The sequence below is a fragment of the Mercenaria mercenaria genome, chromosome 10 (genome assembly GCF_021730395.1).
Source record: "Mercenaria mercenaria strain notata chromosome 10, MADL_Memer_1, whole genome shotgun sequence".
Classification (NCBI taxonomy): Eukaryota; Metazoa; Mollusca; class Bivalvia; order Venerida; family Veneridae; genus Mercenaria; species Mercenaria mercenaria.
This window is the reverse complement of record NC_069370.1, coordinates 63,135,665-63,150,607: the sequence shown is the minus strand read 5'-3', so window position 1 is coordinate 63,150,607 and position 14,943 is coordinate 63,135,665. Positions and strand designations below refer to the sequence as shown.

Below are 14,943 nucleotides of genomic sequence, written 5' to 3'. Positions count from 1 at the left end.
AAAGCCCAGTCACAGTCTATATTTCATTTATGCAAGGATAGATGAAAATATTTATGTACAAAACAGATAGAAATAAATGTTACTAAGCTTAGAGAGCTAGAACGTTTTGTGTAATTACCCCATAACAGTATGGGACTCTGTATTGCTCAGAAATTCTTCCATTGCTTGTTTTAACTGGTCCAATGCAAGCCATAATCTCAGAAGAATAAAATTATCCATAAGATCTTTGAATATTGCGATTATTTTACCGTAGCAACGTATTCTTTCATTGAATATTAAAAATGCACACTTATATGACACAGACAGAACTTTGTAACCCTTGAAAAGCTCCCATCTTTATCAAGATCTAAGGACTTATTTTACATATTTTAAATCTGTTATTTTATGATTGAAGGGAGGTATTTAAAGTTATTTATTTTAAAATGTTCTTACAAAATTTTGTTATAATGGTAATTCTGCCATTTTTTATTTTCAGAAAAAAATCACACTGAAATGTAAAATAATGTTATAATGAACTGCAAACACTAATTTGTGTGTGCTTGTTTTGATTATTTTGTAAAATGTGTCTTTTTTTTGTATTGAAGTTGCAGAGAAGCAAAGAGAAAAAGCTATATATCAAGATAATCAAGAGTAATTGAAAAATGCCTGCTCCTTTTCCATCTTCCATAATATAAAAATCACTGACCCTCTATGCTGGATAGCTACTGGAATAAATGTACCATGATTGGTCAGTCTTTTTGTTACCTCACCTGTCACATAGTGACAAGATGAGCTTTTGTGATCACTTTTCATCCATCGTCAGTTCGTGCGTACTTCCATCCGTCAACAATTTCTTGTCTGCATGATAGTGGTTTCATTTATGTTTTATTTTAACCGAACTTGCACACAACTTGTATCACTATAAAATCTTGGTTCCTTTCTTGAACTGGCCAGATCCCGTTATGGGTTCCAGAGTTATGGCCCCTGAAAAGGCAAAAATTAGCTATTTTGACCTTGTCTGCACAATAGCAGCTTCATTTATGATTTGATTTTTACCAAACTTACACACAACTTGTATCACCATAAGATCTTGGTTCCTTTATTGAACTGGCTAGATGCCTTTATGGGTTCCGGGGTTATGGCCCCTGAAAGGGCCAGAATTAGCTATTTTGACCTTGTCTGCACAATAGCAGCTTCTTTTATGATTTTATCTTAATCAAACTTGCACGCAACTTGTATCACCATAAGATCTTGGTTCCTTTCTTGAACTGGCCAGATTCCATTATGGGTTCCAGAGTTATGGCCCCTGAAAGGGCCAGAATGAGCTATTTTGACCTTGTCCGCACAATAGCAGCTTCATTTATGATTTGAATTTAATCAAACTTGCACACAACTTGTATCACCACAAGATCTTTGTTCCTTTCTTGAACTGGCCAGATTCCTTAATGATTTCCAGAGTTATGGCCCCTGATAGGGCCAGAATTAGCTATTATGACCTTGTCTGCACAACAGCAGCTTCATTTATGATTTGAATTAAATCAAACTTGCACAAAACTTGTGTCACCATAAGATCTTGGTTCCTTTCTTGAACCGGCCAGATCCCTTAATGGGTTCCAGAGTAATGGCCTCTGAAAGGGCCAAATTTAGCTATTTTGACCTTGTCTGCACAAAAGCAGCTTCATTTTTGATTTGATTTCAATCAAACTTGCACATAACTTGTATCACCACAAGGTCTTGGTTCCTTTCTTGAACTGGCCAGATTCCTTAATGGGTTCCAGAGTTATGGCCCCTGATAGGGCCAGAATTAGCTATTATGACCTTGTCTGCACAACAGCAGCTTCATTTATGATTTGAATTTAATCAGACTTGCACAAAACTTGTGTCACCATAAGATCTTGGTTCCTTTCTTGAACCGGCAAGATCCCATAATGGGTTCCAGAGTTATGGCCCCTGAAAGGGCCAAAATTAGTTATTTTGACCTTGTCTGCACAATAGCAGCTTCATTTATGATTTGATTTTAACCAAACTTACACACAACTTGTATCACCATAAGATCTTGATTGCTTTTTATACACCCGAAGGGACGTATTTTGTTATCGCCCTGGGGTCCGTCTGTCTGTTTGTCTGTATGTAAGCAAATTCCTCTGTTACTCCTGAACCCTTTGAAGGATTTCAAAGAAACCTGACACAAATGTTCACCACATTGAAACGACGTGCAGAGCGCATGTTTTGGATGGCTCACTTCAAGGTCAAGGTCACACTTAGGGGTCAAAGGTCATATGACTTTGTTTTGTGTGTATATTGCTCTGCATTTGCATTGCGTTGCAGTGCTCTTGATTTTTTTTGGCAGATTCTTCTTTTGTTCACTTACAATAATTCTTTTAGCTCACCTGTCACAAAGTGACATTGTGAGCTTTTGTGATTGCGCGGTGTTCGTCGTGCGTCCGTAACCTTTTGCTTGTGACCACTCTAGGGGTCACATTTTTCATGGGATCTTTATGAAAGTTGGTCAGAATGTTTATCTTGATGATATCTGATCAAGTTTGAAACTGGGTCATGTGCGGTCCAAAACTAGGTCAGTAGGTCTAACAAGAGGACCATGATGGTCCTGAATCGCTCACCTTTTCCCGCATGATCCAGTTTTGAGTATGACGTCGTTTTTTCTATTATTTGACATAGTGACCTAGTTTTTGAGCTCATGTGACCCAGTTTTGAACTTGACCTAGATATTATCAAGATAAAAATTCTGACCAATTTTCATGAAGATCCATTGAAAAGTATGGTCCCTAGAGAGGTCACAAGGTTTTTCTATTATTTAACCTATTGACCTAGTTTTTAAGGCACGTGACCCTGTTTCAAACTTGACCTAGATATCATCAAGGTGAACATTCTGACCAATTTTCATGAAGATCCATTCAAGGGTATGGCCTCTAGAGAGGTCACAAGGTTTTTCTATTTCAAGACCTACTGACCTAGTTTTCAATGGCACGTGACCCAGTTTGGAACTTGACCTAGATATCATCAAGATGAACATGCAGACAAAGTTTCATGCAGATCCCATGAAAAATATTGCCTTTAGAGAGGTCACAAAGTTTTTCTATTAGTTGACCTACTGACCTAGTTTTTGACGGCACGTGACCCAGTTCCGATCTTGACTTAGATATCATCAAGGTGAGCGTTCTGACCAATTTTCATGAAGATCTTGTGAAATATATGGACTCTAGAGAGGTCACAAGGTTTTTCTATTATTTGACCTACTGACCTAGTTTTTGATGGCACTTGACCCAGTTTCAAACTTGACCTAGATATCATCAAGGTGAACGTTCTGACCAATTTTCATGAAGATCTTATGAAATATATGGCCTCTAGAAAGGTCACAAGGTTTTTCTATTTTTAGACCTACTGACCTAGTTTTTGACCGCACGTGACCCAGTTTCGAACTTGACCTAGATATCATCAAGATGAACATTCAGACCAACTTTCATACAGATCCCATGAAAAATATGACCTTTAGAGAGGTCACAAAGTTTTTTTATTATTTGACCGACTGACCTAGTTTTTGATGGCAGGTGACCCAGTTTCAAACTTGACCTAGATATCATCAAGGTGAACGTTCTGACCAACTTCCATGAAGATCTTGTGAAATATATGGCCTCTAGAGAGGTCACAAGGTTTTTCTATTTTTAGACCTACTGACCTAGTTTTTGACTGCACGTGACCCGCTTTCGAACTTGACCTAGATATCATCAAGATTAACATTCTGACCAATTTTCATGAAGATCCATTGAAAAATATGGCCTCTAGAGAGGTCACAAGGTTTTTCTATTTTTAGACCTACTGACCTAGTTTTTGAAGGCACGTGACTCAGTTTCGAACTTGACCTAGATATCATCAAGGTGAACATTCTTACCAACTTTCATAAAGATCCCATGCAAAATGTGACCTCTAGAGTGGTCACAAGCAAAAGTTTACGGGCGCACGGACGGACGCACGGACGGACGACGGACACCACGTGATCACAAAAACTTTGTGACATGTGAGCTAAAAATAGAAAATCCTTGTGACCTCCCTAAAGGCCATACTTTTCAATGGATCTTCATGAAAATTGGTCAGAATGTTTACCTTGATGATATCTAGGTAAGTTTTGAAACTGGATCATGTGCGGTCAAAAACTAGGTCAGTAGGTCAAATAATAGAAAAACATTGTGACCTCCCTCGAGGCCATATTTTTCAATGGATCTTCATGAAAATTGATCAGAATGTTCACCTTGATGATATCTAAGTAAAGTTCGAAACTGGGTCACGTGCAAATCAAAAACTAGGTCAGTAGGTCTAAAAATAAAAAACCTTGTGACCTCTCTAAGAGTCCATACTTTTGAATGGATCTTCATGAAAATTGGTCATGATGTACACCTTAATGATATCTAGGTCAGTTTCGAAACTGGGTCAACTGCGGTTAAAAACTAGGTCAGTAGGTTTAAAACTAGAAAAACCTTGTGACCTCCCTAGAGGCCATATTTTTCAATGGATCTTCATGAAAATTGGTCATAATGTTCACCTTGATGATATCTAAGTCAAGTTCCAAACTGGGTCATGTGCGGTCAAAAACTAGGTCAGTAGGTCTAAAAATAGAAAAACCTTGTGACCTCTCTAGAGTCCATACTTTTCAATGGATCATCATGAAAATTGGTCAGAATGTTCACTTTGATGATATCTAGTTCAAGTTTGAAACTGGGTCATGAGCCATCAAAAACTAGGTCAGTATCAAATAATAGAAAAACCTTGTGACCTCTCTAGGGGCGATATTTTTCATGGGATCTGTATGAAAGTTGGTCTGAATATTCATCTTGATGATAACGAGGTCAAGTTCGAAACTGTGTCAACTGCAGTCAAAAACTAGGTCAGTAGGTCTACGTCGTCTGTGTGTCCGTGCATACCTTTTGCTTGTGACCACTGTAGTTTAAGATCCAGTCTTGAAATTTGAATGACATGTACAGTTTTGCACACCAGTCTTTAAACTGTCTTTCAGTGACCATAAATGTGACCTGCTGATCTACTTTCTAATATTTTAGCATCAGTTTGCCATTTGAAACATGTGGTTCAATATACTCAGGTAAGCGATTCAGGGTCATCATGACCGTCTTGTTTAATTACTTCCTTTTTATGTTACTAAAAATAGCTTATTTAGTAACTTTTTTATTATTGGCCGTAGGGAAAAACCGAGACCATTTTTCTGTGGTACAACATGGATAGTACCTCCAATTTTTAGGTGTATTTTGACATATCTGTACCTTGTAAGAATTCTTTTTTCTTTTCGGTTAAATTTCTTCCCTTTGTTTAGAGATGGTACCTAAAATTTCAAATTGCATCTGATATTATTTTCTGTTGAAAACTTAATACCGGAGTACCTCAATTATATAATGGTTTAACTTTCATACTTCAGTTTTCGTGCTGAAAGGCAATATTTAATCCGAAAAATTTGGTCCTACTTGGAAAAGTGAAGCCAGTGACAGTCTATAATAACTCTTCTCAGACTATTTAGTTATGTGAACGAAGTACGCATAAATTCGGATGTGTTTCCTAAGAATATAGTTTACTTCAAGATCTATGAATAATCCTTCAAACTAAAAAGTTGAGCATTATCTTTCATTTTCGAACGAAATAATTAAAAAACAATTATTTTTATTCATTACTGCCGATAATTTACAGGTAATGTGTGATCATAGGAAAGAAAACATTATTCGTGAGAAAAAATATAAATAGACTTCTTTTACGACATCGAATCCCTTAACATTTTATAAAATTCGTTTGCCAAGAATAATCAAGGCCTCAAAATGTATGAGTTAAAAACAGAGCGATATAAAAATGTATATTCTATCTGATGATCACACCAAAACCATACCAAATACTGTGCCGAAAGAAGTTATTTCACTTTTTATGACACGCACCTTGTGTTTACAAATGTACCTAACTTGCATATTGACCGAGGCGTGCGGAATCGCATTTACCTTGCGGAATCTGCCGTTACAGAAACTTCTGTTAATATAATGCAGACGTTCTTTAGATGAAATGGTTGTGTTAGTTTTTTTTTTTTTGTATTTTTTGGAACCACGTTTGAGGCCCGTTTATTCATCACAAAATTTACATTTCAATTTCAATATATAACATATACAACATTAAATTATTCACATATTACATATAACATTCAAAGATTTCTCCTACTTTTAACATATATAACATTCAAAGATTAACATGTACATGTCTTTTTCTAGAAAAACGTAGTTCAACCTTACTTTAAAAGGAAAAAGAAACCTCTTTAATAAGTAATATCAGGTTATTGAAACATACAAAAGAGGTACATAGAAAGAAGAAATGATTAAGCTGTACTGATTATTCTAAATAATTGAAAAACAATTTACTAATCTAATGGCAACAGATTATAATATTAAATGTTGATTAAGTATGTGGGCTGACAATAAAAAGCTGTACGACTGCCCAGTTATCTCTTTCTATTTCTTTTATATTGGTGCTTCTGTATACTTGCCAGGCACAATTCAAATAACCTTTTAAACCATAAAAACTTGGTACAGTCTCTTTTCTTTTACAAGCGAAAATATATTTCTTAATTTGTAAGAACAAAACGTAAAATTTTTCAATTCTTTTTTCACAGTTTCCTATAATAAAGTCTTCTACTCTTATTTGAACAGTTATTCCATTATTCAATAAAACATTTTTCACTTCTTGCAATAAATTTTGAATACAAGTACAAGACCAGAACAGATGTATAATTGTTTCTTCCTCTTCTTTACAAAAAGTACAAAGATTATCAGTTACAATATTCATATGATATAATAAAGACTTAGTACCAATAATTCTGTGGAGTATTCGTAATTGTAACCACTGAATGTAAGAATCTCTTGTCATGAGAAATACAGATTTATAGGCATATTTCCATTCAATATTATTAAAACATTGGTTCCATTTAACTTGACTAGTAGGTATATCATTGTTTGCAATCAGTACGTTATACACATGCTTATTTGCCATATTTGAAAATAAAACTTTTGAAACATAACAAGAGACAACAGGTCCATAGCAACTACAATTACCACTTATTCTAATATTACTTGTTCTTAAATAGGACTTTATAGTACTTTTTAAACCTTCATAAAATACAAAATTTAACCTTTTACCAATACACTGTTCTAAGTAAGATATATCTACAAATTCACCTGTGTCTGATATTAAATCTTTAACAAATCTAAAACCTCTATCAAACATACTTTTATCAAATACACCTTTGTTACCAATTTTAAAACAGCTGTTATAAAATAGTGGCATTGCAAGAAGTTCTTAAATAGGACTTTGTAGTACTTTTTAAACCTTCATAAAATACAAAATTTAACCTTTTACCAATACACTGTTCTAAGTAAGATATATCTACAAATTCACCTGTGTCTGATATTAAATCTTTAACAAATCTAAAACCTCTATCAAACATACTTTTATCAAATACACCTTTGTTACCAATTTTAAAACAGCAGTTATAATATAATGGCATTGCAAGAAGTTCATCTACAGTTTCAACAGGCATCTTATCCATATAAGAGATAAAACTTCTTAACACATCACACCAGAATTTGTTTCCTAGCCTTTTCATTATATTTTCGCAATACAAATTTCCAAGATTAACAATTCTATGTAAGTCAAATATTGATTTTAACAACACTTTCCAGTTCCATTAAAAGCTTTTCTTATCCATGACATTTTCATACTATGTTCATATTTATAAATATCCACCATTTTTAGCCCTCCTTCTTCATAATTCTTGACAACAACAGAGCACTTTATTTTATATGGGCCATTCCATACAAAGTCATATAACAATTTGTTTAAATTATCCATAAACATTTTAGGTGGTGTTGGCAAAATTATAAACAAATTTGTAAAGAGAGGAACTAACAATGATTTTACAACAGTAATTTTTCCAATAGGAGTAAGTGGTTGTGTTAGTCAATAGGAATGGCAATCGCCTTTCTTTAGCTAATCCATCAAAATAACGAAGCTGGCACAAGACCACAGTTATTTGCCATTGGTTGACCACAATACGGAAGTGGTTACGTGGAAAATAGTTCCTCTGTTTGATGGTGAATATTGGTGAATTTTTGAGTGAAAGACCTGCAATAAATGGCATGATTTAATAGAGGAGATATGAAATAGTAGGTACATGTACAATTTGACAGAATGAAAATGTCAGAATATGCATAACATGACTTTTTGATAGGGCCTGTTTTGTCTGTTTGCGGCCATCTAGAGAGTATTCTTCATACGCATGTGATTTGGTTCAAAATGGTGGAAAAAAGAGCCGGTCAACCCAATGTTTACTGTGGCTGGAATTTTTTCTCTTGGATAGTTCTGTTGAGTTCAGGTATTTTTAAAGGGGTTGGAATGCATGCAAAATTGCCATAGTGTCCAGTGCCTATATAGAACATATAGTAAAAATAAAATGTCAGAAAGTAAATTGTCAATATTTTTGTTATTTTTCAATCTACATGGCTGAAATTTTGACAGTGAATGGCTGGTAGGCATAGAAATCTGGTAAATATTTAGATTAATCATTACATTTGCTGAAATTGCTTCAATTTGGATAAAAATTATACATGCACTTGAAACTTGAGAAAAATCCTACTTTCAGTTTACATATTTCTGGATTTTTTCTAATTTTGCAGGTTTTCAGGCATGAAATGCATTTTTATAAGTTCTTTGTTTGAAACCGGTATGCGGAAAACAAAATGGGGTATTACAAATGCCGCGATGTGATATTTTTTGATTTTTTAGAAATTTGAGCTGCGACTGAAGAAATCTGACCTGAAGTCAGATATGTATTTTTTTCTATTCTTGTTTACATAAAATTGCTCTTTTGGTTACTTGAATTTACACAGTACACACAGTCTGAATAGTGAAATATGTGTAATCATAATCTGTGCAAGAAAAATCAGTTCAAGGGCTTGAAAATTGGACAGATTAGGCTTGAAAATTGGACAGATTAGGCCTGAAATTGGCATATTTTAATTAATCCCCCGCCGTGGCGGAGGGATTATAGGAATGGTCTGCGTCCGTCCTTCCGTCCGTCCGTCCTTCCGTCCGTCCGTCTTTCCGTCCGTCCTTCCGTCCGTCCGTCTTTCCGTCCGTCCTTCCGTCTTTCCGTCCTTCCGTCCGTAACAAAATCGTGTCCGGTCCATATCTCCTAAACCCCTTGAAGGATTTTCATGAAACTTGGGTCAAATGATCACCTCATCAAGACGATGTGCAGAACCCATGAGTCAGACTTGTCGGTTCAAGGTCAAGGTCACAACTCAAGGTCAAAGGTTTGAGCCTTCCATTTTGTGTCCGCTCTATATCTCCTAAACCCCTTGAAGGAATTTTATAAAACTTGGGTCAAATGATCACCTCATCAAGACGATGTGCAGAACCCATGAGTCAGCCATGCCAGCTCAAGGTCAAGGTCACAACTCAAGGTCAAAGGTTTGAGCCTTCCATTTTGTGTCCGCTCTATATCTCTTAAACCCCTTGAAGGAATTTTATAAAACTTGGGTCAAATGATCACCTCATCAAGACGATGTGCAGAACCCATGAGTCAGTCATGCCAGCTCAAGGTCAAGGTCACAACTTAGGGTCAAAGGTTTGAACCTTCCATTTTGTGTCCGCTCTATATCTCTTAAACCCCTTGAAGGATTTTCATCAAACTTGGGTCAAATGATCACCTCATCAAGGCGATTTGTAGAACTTATGAGTCAGCCATGTCGGCTCAAGGTCAAGGTCACAACTGAAGGTCAAAGGTTTGAGCCTTTCATTTCGTGTCCGCTCTATATCTTCTAAACCCCTTGAAGGAATTTTATAAAACTTGGGTCAAATGATTACCTCATCAGAACGATGTGCAGAAATTATGAGTCAACCATGCCAGCTCAAGGTCAAGGTCACAACTAAGGGTCGAAAGTTTGAGCCTTCCATTTGGTGTTCACTCTGTATCTCCTTAACCCCTTGAAGGATTTTCATCAAACTTGGGTCAAATGATCACCTCATCAAGAACTCATGAGTCAGCCATGTCAACTCAAGGTCAAGGTCACAACTGAAGGTCAAAGGTTTCAGCTCTGTATCTCCTAAACCCCTTGAAGGATTTTCATGAAACTTTGGTCAAATGATCACCTCATCAAGACGTTGTGCAGAATTCACGAGTCAGCCATGTCAGTTCAAGGTCAAGGTCACAGCTAAAATCAAAGGTTTTACCCTTTCACTATCCATAGCAGTGGCGGGGGATTTAGCTGTCTTTCAGACTGCCTTGTTGATTTTGAAGGAAAACAGGCAGATTTTCACACACTAGACTTGCATATTGGTTTCCTTAATGCTTAATTGAGCATAAATCATCATATCTGAGGTCCTGAATTGTATATTTACTTATTCTGTTGGATTTCTTACACTTTTAGTACCTAAAAACCTGAAATGAGAGCGCTCGGACAATGTGAAGTTTGTCGCATAGACGGGGATTGACCGCCTTTGTACATATATGTCTACAGCTTCTCAGATTTGACCGAAGACAGTTGTTCGGTGTTGTGAATGGGTAAATAATTCCATTTTAGATGCTTTTAATCAAAATCAGGTACTTTGTTTTGCCATAATGACTACTTTCTAAATCATGTGTGGTAGTGAGATAACATTTATAATCAGTTACCATGAAACTGGACAGGAATTTGTTCATAATTGTTGATGCAGTAAGCTGTATTCCCAGTGTGAATACTCAGTTCTGATTGTAGCTAATTTCACCTGAAAATAGTAAACATTGCTTCAGATCTAGCAGTCAGTAAAGCAAGGAAACTGGACAGACTGCTTTGTGATTGATAGTTTTGTTATTCAGACTGTTTGTTATGACACATTTTACTTACATAAGACTTGAATTTGAGGTTTTATATTACATTATGACAGTTTCAGTATGGGGAAAGGAGACTGTGATATAAATATTCATAGAAAAGTTGCTTTGAGGGGCACTTTTTAGCATTTCACACTTTCTTTGCAGTCAGATTGTTTTGAAATATAGTTTGCACATACATACAATCATGTAAACTGATTAAGTATTCATTCTAAGAAATTATGACTAGCTCGACTCATATTTCAGATGTTGTTCGGCCGAAGGCCTTCCAGTCACACAGAAGATCCTGGTTCGGTCACACGAAGGGTCACATCCATTGATATTAGGGCACTTTCAAAAAAAATGGCTAATTTTTTATAAAGCTCATATTTTGTTCATGTCTTGGGGGAAACAAACAGATTTGCATATTGAACAATGCGTTTTGTAGGTGAATATATTGTGTCAAAATTTTAGAGTGATATCTTTTATAATAAAAAAGTTACCTTGATTTTTAGGCCAAAAATTGTCAGGAGTGTAAGATTTTAGTGTGACATTTCTGAAGTACATCTTGCTTCATAGCAATATTGAAGAAAAAAACGAAGAGGAACCCTTTAAATGTCTACCTTATATAAAAATACAGACACTTGACTAAATTTTGGTTGAACATACATGCATATTGTGAGTGACTAAAGACATTTTGTGCGCCCAAGAAGTTATGCACCCCTTGATTGAAAAAAAAATGCAAAAAGGGCTTTGTCATCAAAGAAAACAATACAGTTATGGCACTGTTAGTTTTATAGCATTTTATTTGTACATAAACATTTTCAGAAGAGTATTTAAGCAAACTGCCTTTACTGAACCCAATATGTTTATATGTGTGAGTGTGGGGACCTTATCAAAAACAGGACTACTAAATGGTCAGGAGTGTAAGATTTGTGATTTAACACCCCTAATTTTGAAAAACACTGTAAGAACCAACTTATGTGTACATTTTGTAAGAAACTGAGTGGACTGCTACACATGCAAGGTCATGTAAGTTCACTGATGACACTTGATTGACAGGACTGGTGTCAAGTATAAAAAATTTAAAAATATGTCAGGAGTGTAAGAATTATGTCATTATGAAAGCTTGGTACTGTCATGTATAGTGGCTGCATGAAATGAATGTAAGTAGAATTTATGTTTCTAAATATTATACTAATACTGATTCAGACAAGTTACAAATGTTTTAAAATGTTAAAAAGCTTGTATTAATATCAAAATGAAATTAATTGTGTTCATAAGCTATAAAAATCAAACCATTGTGTAGGTACAGAACAATATATGGCTTAAGATAATGCTATATTGGTCCATGTTGAATATGTAAACCATCAGAAGTCATGTCTTTTTAGGATTTTTAATATAAAGACCTACATTAGGGCTTTGTTTAAATCTTACACTCCTGACATATATGAAATGTTTAAATTTAAAGTGTATGTTCCACATTTTTGACTGAGCACATCAATATATTTTGATTATAAAATCAACAATTTACTATTTACATGAGAAATTAAATACAAAACACAACGATGTACCATTATTTAAATGGTAATTGTACTATATTTATATATGTATAGTAAATAATTTACAAATTTGTAATGTCCTGCATTACCTGTAATTTCAGATCAATAAACAATATTCAGATAAATAAGAAAAGTAAACTGTCTAAAAATCATGATGCACTGGACAAGAGAATCAAGAATCGTGAATAATTTTTATGTAAAAAATTCAGAGAAAAATTAAAGTCTGATCCCACCAGGAGAGAGACAAATGAAAAGTATAAAAAAAAAAACAGAAAAAGGAACAGAACCTTGCCTACAAGAAAAAATATTTTGTTGTCAGGCATGGCCGAAATAGTACAGTGGAGAATCCTGTGATCATAAAGGAATCACTTATTATTCTCTCAGATGAATTAGTACATAATTCTAAGGCTGTCCATGCTTTCACAGATCGGCTGTGTATCCACCTCATGAAGAATCCTGGCCCATGCAAAATCAAGGTCCTGCATAGGTTTACAGATAATTGTGCTGTTCAGTACAAGTCCAAGGTGGTTTTACTATTTGCCTTATCAATGAAAATTCAAGTTATAAAATCTTAACTCATAGCAGCTACTAATGAACCGCAAGATACAGATCTCAGTAATAATGCTGATTGTACAACAAGCCAGAGTGTACAATCATTTCAGGTCAGAAACGTAAAATAGCCACATTTTAGTATCATAAAACGCCTGCCATATGTCCTGATTTGGATGAATCGAGGAGCTCATCTCGATGCCAGATGTTCTCAGTGCAAACTGACTGAACAAACTATGGAGTGATACACTTTGGACAGTTTTATGTTTCGCGTTCAGTCAGGGCTCTCGTTGGCAAAAATTGGGGCCAAATATCGACCCCATTTCCCCCTCAAAATAATGTTTTTTTCCCCCCTATTCAAAAAAATTCCCCCTCGAGTCCAAGAACATCAGTGCTAAGCGATTTGCAGTGGACTTGTTGGCCTGAAATTTTATTGTTTCCGAAAATTCAGTAGCTCAGAAAAAAAAAATACAAAGTGTGATGCCTGAATAAGGTTGTTTATAATTGGCAGAATTCATACAGCAGAGTTTATAATTAACAGAATTCAGGTTTGGGTCAGCAAAATTGAAAAGCATGATTATATCTGTTTGCATTTCTTTTTGTGTTTGAAATTCCCCCTCAAAGGATTTTTTTGAAAAATCATGCGAAATTCCCCCCATTTTTGGACCCTGGACCCTGTTCCAAAAAGCAAACGAGAGCCCTGTCAGTGTTCAGTTTGTTTGTTGTATGCTGTGACACTTTAACTTGAAAGTCATCTCGAGTATTTTAAACTTTGTTATTGTGGCAGATATCTTGCAGCTATTTTTAACACTGAAAATATATTGCTGTTCTATCTAAAAGGTGACTTACTTTACAAAAATATAAAAAATGACTCAAAGTGTAAGATTTGCAATTTAGAATTTTGGTAAAAGATGCTGTTTTTATATATAAATTAGAAACATTAGTATGTCAGAATTCTTTGGACTTGCCCTTAAGTCAGGAGTGTAAGATTTTGTTCTTTCTTTAAAGTTATGACCATTGTTCTTGAAATGAGATCAGTGAAACAGTTTGTTTTCATTATTTGTTGCAAAGGTATTTGTTGTTAAAAATACTATGGTTTTGCTCATATTTTATTACAAAAAGTAACAAATTTAAAACTTTCATATTGGATGATATAAGCAAATTGATGGTTTTAGCGTCAGTTAAAAAGTTTGCCATGAAATATAGCTTACAAGTTAATGACTTTTATATTTAGAGTAAACTAAGAATATAGTTGTAATAGTAGACTTCGTTATTATTAAGTCAGGAGTGTAAGATTTTGTTCTTTCTTTAAAAGTTATGACCATTGTTCTTGAAATGAGATCAGTTAAAACAGTTTGTTTTCATTATTTGTTGCAAAGGTGTTTGTTGGTTAAAGTAGTATGGTTTTGCTGATATTTTATTACAAAAATTAACAAAGTTAAACTTCAGTATTGGTTGATATAAACAAACTGATGGTTTTAGCCTCAGTAATACATTCTGCCAAGAAATAATGCTTACATGTTAATTATTTTTATATTTAGAGTTATAAGTGACAGAAACTTGTTGCATTAAGCACCAGAAACTAAGAACTTAGCTGTTATATTAGACTTATTATTATGTCAGGAGTGTAAGATTTTGAGCTGAAAATACTGCTTTCGGAAATGAAAGTGATTTGATACCAAAGAGTGACCGATTATGCTGAAATTTTTCATGTTTGCTACTGCGGATCAAAACTTAAAATCTGGCATAAATTTTCAAACTTAGCTATTGATGGAAGAAAACAATGAAAACTTTTGTCACCATTTATTTTATAGAAAGTACTTTTTTGACATTAAAAGGTAGAAAAAAAATAATGGAAAGGGAATGTTAAGAAAGTAGTTTTTCTAATTTGTTTTAAACCTAATCCAACACACATGTTGAAGAAAAATGAAATATAAGTACTTTAAAAAG

At 34.7% G+C, this 14,943-nt stretch overlaps 1 long non-coding RNA gene across 2 annotated transcripts; it reads left to right on the top strand.

Moving 5' to 3' along the window:
- Window positions 1-8,173: 8,173 nt before the first annotated feature.
- Window positions 8,174-11,307, top strand: LOC128559960 (uncharacterized). Of its 2 annotated transcripts, none has more exons than XR_008372824.1 (3): window positions 8,174-8,198; window positions 10,464-10,597; window positions 11,150-11,307. It is a non-coding gene; the product is annotated as an uncharacterized LOC128559960 (long non-coding RNA). The 2 variants fall into 2 exon arrangements; XR_008372823.1 differs by lacking the exon at window positions 8,174-8,198 and adding an exon at window positions 8,483-8,577.
- Window positions 11,308-14,943: the final 3,636 nt, after the last annotated feature.